Source organism: Gekko japonicus, unplaced genomic scaffold (assembly GCF_001447785.1).
Source record: "Gekko japonicus isolate JY-2015 unplaced genomic scaffold, Gekko_japonicus_V1.1 scaffold350, whole genome shotgun sequence".
NCBI classification, from domain to species: Eukaryota; Metazoa; Chordata; class Lepidosauria; order Squamata; family Gekkonidae; genus Gekko; species Gekko japonicus.
The window spans coordinates 507,341-513,608 of NW_015160845.1; the positions used below are offsets into that span (position 1 = coordinate 507,341).

General features: G+C 48.8%; 1 non-coding gene across 1 annotated transcript; it reads left to right on the top strand.

The window, feature by feature from the left end:
* The first annotated feature begins 1,553 nt into the window (after nt 1-1,553).
* TRNAA-GGC lies at nt 1,554-1,625 on the top strand. Its single transcript has one exon. It is a non-coding gene; the product is annotated as a tRNA-Ala (tRNA).
* The last annotated feature ends 4,643 nt before the right edge of the window (nt 1,626-6,268 follow it).

Sequence of the window (6,268 nt, forward strand, 5' to 3'; positions counted from 1 at the left end):
AGTATAGATAGGTACTCTCGGTCTGGGGCAAGTGATGCTCTGTATTCTTGGTGTTTGGGGAGGCAACAGTGGGAGGGCTTCTAGTGTCCTGCCCCCACTGATGGACCTCCTGATGGCACCTGGTATTTTTTGTCACTGTGTGACAGAGTGTTGGACTGGATGGGCCATTGGCCTGATCCAACATGGGCTTCTCTTATGTTCTTATGCTCCTGTGTTCGTGACCTCAAGCAGAAAGCCTCCCCAGGTTTGCTCTCTTATGATCCTTTAAAGAGAATAAGAAGAAGAGGAGGAAGAGGAAGAGGAGGAGGAGGATGAAGAGGAAGATATTGTATTTATACCCTGCCCTTCACTACCTGAAGGAGTCTCAGAGCAGCTTACAATCCCTTCCCCTTCCCCTTCCCCTCCCCACAACCGAAACCTGGTGAGGTAGGTGGGGCTGAGAGAGCTCTTTTGAGAACTGCCCTTGAGAGAACAGCTCTGAGAGAACTTGTGACTGACCCAAGGTCACACTAGCAGCTGCATGTGGGGGGGGAGTGGGGAATCAAACCCGGTTCTCCCAGATTAGAGTCCGCCGCTCTTAGCCACTATACCAAACTGGCTCTCCAGGGCCTTCTGGGTGAAAAGCAGGTATTGTCGCCACTCAGCTATTGCCCCTCCCTCACAGATCGGGTTGCCAACCTCCAGGTGGGGTCTGGCACCTGCTTTTTTGCCACTGTGTGACACAGAGTGTCAGACTGGATGGGCCATTGGCCTGATCCAAGATGGCTTTCCTTATGTTTTTATGGAGATCGCCTGGAATTACAACTGATCTGCCGACGACAGAGATCCGTCCCCCTGGAGAGAATGGCGGCTTTTGAGGGTGTGCTCTATGGCATTATGCCCCACCAAGATCTTGTCCCTCCCCAAACCCCACCCCCAGATCTCCGATATTTCCCAACCCGGGTTCCTGAGGCCAAAGAACTCCTTTGGCTTGGTTGCAAAATGAGGTTTCGATGCCTTCTATCTCTCAGGCTTAATATTGTTTCTACAGTCCTTTCTGAACTTTCCACCTCTACCGAATTCCTTCCAATTAGCTTCCACCCTAGTTTTCTTTATTGTAGGTTAACCCAGGGGTCATTTCATAGAAAAAGAGCTAGGGGAACTCATTAGCATAACTCATTAGCATATGACACACCCCCTGACATCAGGGGCCTGGTGGTGGACCTGCAAGGCTGGCGGGAGTGTGAGGAAGCCCCGCCAAGGCCCTCCCTGGCCCCAGGCAGGCAGGGGTGGGGAGAGGCGGGGAGGAAGCAACTTACCCTCCCTCTTCTGCCTCCTCCTGGCTGAATGAGGGCCGGAAGTGGGGTGGCCGGAAGCAGGGGGCGGGGCTTCGTCGTGTGCCCCACCCCCTGCACCTCACTTGGGGGAACAGCGATCCCCCACGATCCCCCACGAATCGACCTCTGGGTTAACCAATATGACTAGCAAGGTGACTGCCTTTATTCCATCTCAATGTGTTTGTGAACTCAAGCAGAGGGCCTCCCCACAGTTGCTCCCTTAAGATCCTTTAAGCTGGGGCTGTGGCTCAGTGGTAGAGCATCTGCTTGGCATGCAGAAGGTCCCAGGTTCAATCCCTGGCATCGCCAGTTAAAAGGACCCAGGTAGCAGGTGATGCGAGAGGCCTCTCTGCCTGATACCCTGGATGTGACTTGATAGCACTATCCACCACCATCACCTGGAGACCCATGAGGCGAGAGTGGGAGAAGAAGGAGAAATTATTGGTAACCCCCTGACCCAAATCTCTCCCTCCTGGATACTATAAGCTCTCAAACGCTTGAGCGGATATATGAGGCAGAGCAGGGATTTCACCCTGCATTCCCCAGATCCTAGCTTGACCACTACACTGTACTAGCATTCAGCATTTTTCTTCCAGTTGGATCACTTCTGGTATTGACTCCAGGCTGGGAGAAAAACCCTAACCCTGACAGAATGCCAGGCAGGAAGGCGGGGTTTGGCTCTTCTCATTTGCATGCTCATTTTTTAAAAAATGTATCCTCGGCCCCAGCTGTAGTTACAAATGGGTGGATATCGCAGGGCTCTTTTTGTAGAAAAAGTCCTGCAGGAACTCATTAGCATAATAGGCCACACCCAACATCAGAAACTCATTAGCATATTAGGCCACACCCCTGACAGCACAGCTCACGAGCCCATTAGGCCACACCCCCATGTTACCAAAAGTGTGGTCATCCTGCCACACCCACTTTTTCTTCTTATTCTGCTTACCCTGTTTGTTGTCAAAACCCAGGGCCTTTTTTTGTAGCAGGAACTCCTTTGCATGTTAGGCCACACACCCCTAATGTAGCCAATCCTAATGAGTTTCTGCTGTTGGGTGTGGCCTGTTATGCTAATGAGTTCCTGCTGGGCGTGGCCAACTCGGGAGCCAGCCGGAACTCCGTTCCTGTGCGTTCCTGCCCAAAAATAGCCCTGGATATGTGTGTAAAAGCATGTGAGTTTTTAGCATGAAATATTAAGTTTGGATATGGGTGTCAATTAGGGTTGCCAGTCCCCAGTTCGGGTCAAGGGATTCCCTGGTTTGGAGGACCTCCCACCACTTCAGGGTTATCAGAAAACGGGGGTGGGGAATGTCCATTGGGTGCTCCATTATTCCCTATGGAGACTGGTCCCCATAGGGTATAGTGGAGAATTGATCCATGGGTATCTGGGGCTCTGGGGGGGCTGTTTTTTGAGGTAAAGGTAAAGGTTCCCTTGCTCGAAAGGAGGTAGGAAGCACCAAATTTTCAGTATTGCATCTGGTGCCTCTCCTCAAAGAACCCCCCCAAGTTTCAAAAAGATTGGACCAGGGGTCTAATCCTATGAGCCCCCAAAGAAGGTACACCCATCCTCCATTATTTCCAATGGAGGAAAGGCAACAAAAATTAACGCAGTCCCTTTAAATGTGATGGCCAGAACTCCCTTAGGAGTTCAAATCCTGCTTCTTCCCTCCCCTCTCCCAGAGACTCCTGGAAAGTCCCCCGCCAGCTTGTCAGCCTCACCTGGCAACCCTATATGGTCCCAGTGTGTGTGGCTTGGGTGGAGAATGAGTTGAGAGCAACTGCTGGGTTAGAAGCACAAGCGCCTACCACACAGGAACCTGCTCGATGTGGAGGGTGGACTTGGGAGTAAAATCACAGGATGGGATATCACATTGCTCCTGGCTCCACCCCTAAAGTCCTCCTGGCTCCACCCCCAAAGTCCCCAGCTATTTCCTGAGTCGGTCTTGGCAACCCTAGTGTAAATGCATGTAAGTTCTCCTTTGATGTCTAGTCTGGCCCTATCAGGTTGATCGATTTCTTTACCCGTAGCTGGTAATTACTTCCAGCAGTTATCACATGGAAAACACAATGACTTAGATCCCCCAGAGTTTCCACTGGTGGAAGGATATGCAGTTATGGAGTGAAGGTTTCTCACTTCCCCCTTCCTGTGGCGGTGGCCTAGGGATGCCAGCCTCCAGGTGGGAACCTGGGGATCCCCCAGAATTACAGCTCATCTCCAGACTATGGTGATCAGTTCCTCTGGAGAAAACGTTTGCTTTGGAGGACAGACTGAAGGGCATTGTGCCCCACTGAGGTCCCTGTCCTCCCCAGGCTCCATCCCCAAAGCTCCAGGAGTTTCCCAACCTGGATCTGGCAACCCTACCCTTCTGTCCCCCGCTAGCAACCAGGAAGGACTTGGCAACCCTACCTGAAGTTCCCCCTTCAGTCTTCTTCCCAGAGGTTTCAAGGGGCATTTTGGGAATGCTGTGGGATGGGGAGAAGAGAAAGTTGGGCTCTGTGAGCCTGTATTCTTCCTCCCGCGGAATTTCTCCAAGGCATCTAAGCCGATGTATGGAGGCATCTGACATTTAGGGATCCGTGTCCAAATTTTACCCCATCCCCCCACCTGAAAAGAGCCATTTTCCATGCTTCATTGCAAATCTAAGAGCTCAGAATTACGAGATGTCGTTTTATATAAGCTTCTGAACAGTGTGTACCGCACTATGAACTCTGAAGGCCTTTCTACTTAATAAGGGCATCCAGTGCTCTGGTTTTTAACCACCCCCCCCCAGATTGTTCCCCCTTGGCTGACCACAATTTCTTTGTTTGTTTTCTTTAAGGGCTGACATTTATCTGATCCCCTCCAGCTTAATCTGCCAGGCGAAATCTGCCGTTTGGAACTTGCTCAAAGCCTCAAGGTTTTCACTAGGTTGGATATACTCTGAGTTTCTGCAGCAGTAGCAAAACATTGCTACTGGTAGCAAAAAACAACAACAACCAACCCTTGGGTATCTTCTTTGCAGTCAACAGGAATAGTCCTTCTGTCTCCCCCTCCTGCCTCTGACACCAAAGAGTAGATCTGTAGACCACAAATGAGAAGACTTTTTTCTTCCGGGGTGGGGGAAAATGGGTGGATGGGTTCATGGGACACCTGTCCTTAAACAAAGAAGTTTCAAAGGAAGATTACAACCAGAGATTGATGAATCTGAGATAATTCACAAATTCAGAACAATGGACCCCCAGGTCTGAATAGAGACACAGGCTTCTTATCCCACTATAGATGCTAATGTTCTGCCTCCAAGAATTTCCCCCCTGCTCTCACCAAGCTGATTACAATAGACATGGTTCCTTTGCATCCTTTACAAGCATTCTTTACAACAGCCCACCTTCTGAATGGGATATAAAGACTCAGATCTCTATTCCTACTCATATCTGATGAAGGGAGCTTTGACTATAAAAGGCCTTTACCCCTGAAATCTTATAGTTCTCAAATCTAAGCATTCCAACTGACAAAGGGAACTTTGATTCTCTCTCGAAAGCTTCTACCCTGAAAATCTTGTTGGTCTCTTAAGATGCTACGGGACTCAGATCTTGTTGTTCTACTGCAAACCAACACGACCACCCTCTGAAATGGTAACCATCGGTGTTTTTGTGCTCCACATTCCTTTCTTGCTGGGTATCCGCCCATGTTTCCCAGATGAAAATAGGGATGATCGCTGGAAGTTGAGATCAAATTTTGTGCAGGGCGTTGGGATAGCGGACCCTGGAGGTCCCTTCCAATGCTATGATTCTATGATTCTAAGGGTAGTGATACCAGAACTCCTCTAAGGATGGTTCCAAGAGCCCAACTCTGTCTTATGTATGGCAGTGGGCGTGCGTGAGTAATTTACCCGTGTATACAGAGGGCAGATTGGGCAACGAATGCTCCTATTTCCCAGGAATTGAGACAACACGCTAGGCTTAATGAATAAATGTTGTCTTTACTAAGTATTTTTCAAGCACACGAAAAACAGATACATACGCAGATTCGCTCAAGTTTCCTTTAGTTACAGTAGTAAATAGAAAGCAATCAGCATGAAAAATAATAAACTTCAACAGACAAGGGGATAACACAGAAGGATATCGCTTATACTTATCTGAATTCCTGTTTGAGAAGAAATCTCCTCAGTAGAAGGAATGGGGGTGCAAGTACTATTTTAGTGACTCCTAAACACACGGACTAGTCCAGCCAGACACGTGTGGACTCTCTGGTCGCGACTCCAGAGAGTACACTAAGAATCACCTGCAATAGGCTTACGTTACAAAGGTGAAAGGTATCAAGAGGGGATGGGTCAAGCTGCTCTTCCAGAGAAACAAAGGCTGTGTTTCTCTTTTTAAAACCTAGTTTTAGGGGTTGGCCTAAGGCCAATCTATACCTGGAATCCGTCCCCTTCTCTACGCCTATAGGTTTGATGGCTATGACGTTCTACCTAAAGGGCAGGGAGGCAATATTCAAATTCTAGCCTAACTTCAAAGAGGAGCTATGTGGCCAGGTGTCAAAATAGTATCTCCATGGCAACCTTTGACTTGCAGAGATGTCCCTGGTCCATGAAGGCAATAAAGGATGTTTTCTTTGTGATGCACAAACCAGATAGTGGGGTTACATGTTGTCCTGAAGGTTCATAATGATGGGAAACCTGTTGTTCTTTCAGGTTTCCAAGCTGAGCATAATGGCGAAGGTCTTCTTTGTCCTGGGAAGGTGTGGGTGTGCACGTGTTCTGTAGCGCAGGCAGCTCAAGCCTTGCTCATCCAGAAGCATGAGATGCAAAGCAAGCCATTTCAAACACAGCAATCCCCTTATCCCATACACACAGATGGAAAGACATTTACAGACCCATAGCATCAGCACAGCTCAGACAATACACAGAAAAGCACACATGGTAACATTAGCTGACAGATTCATGCCATGGTTTAATGCCATACTAGCACAATTCCCA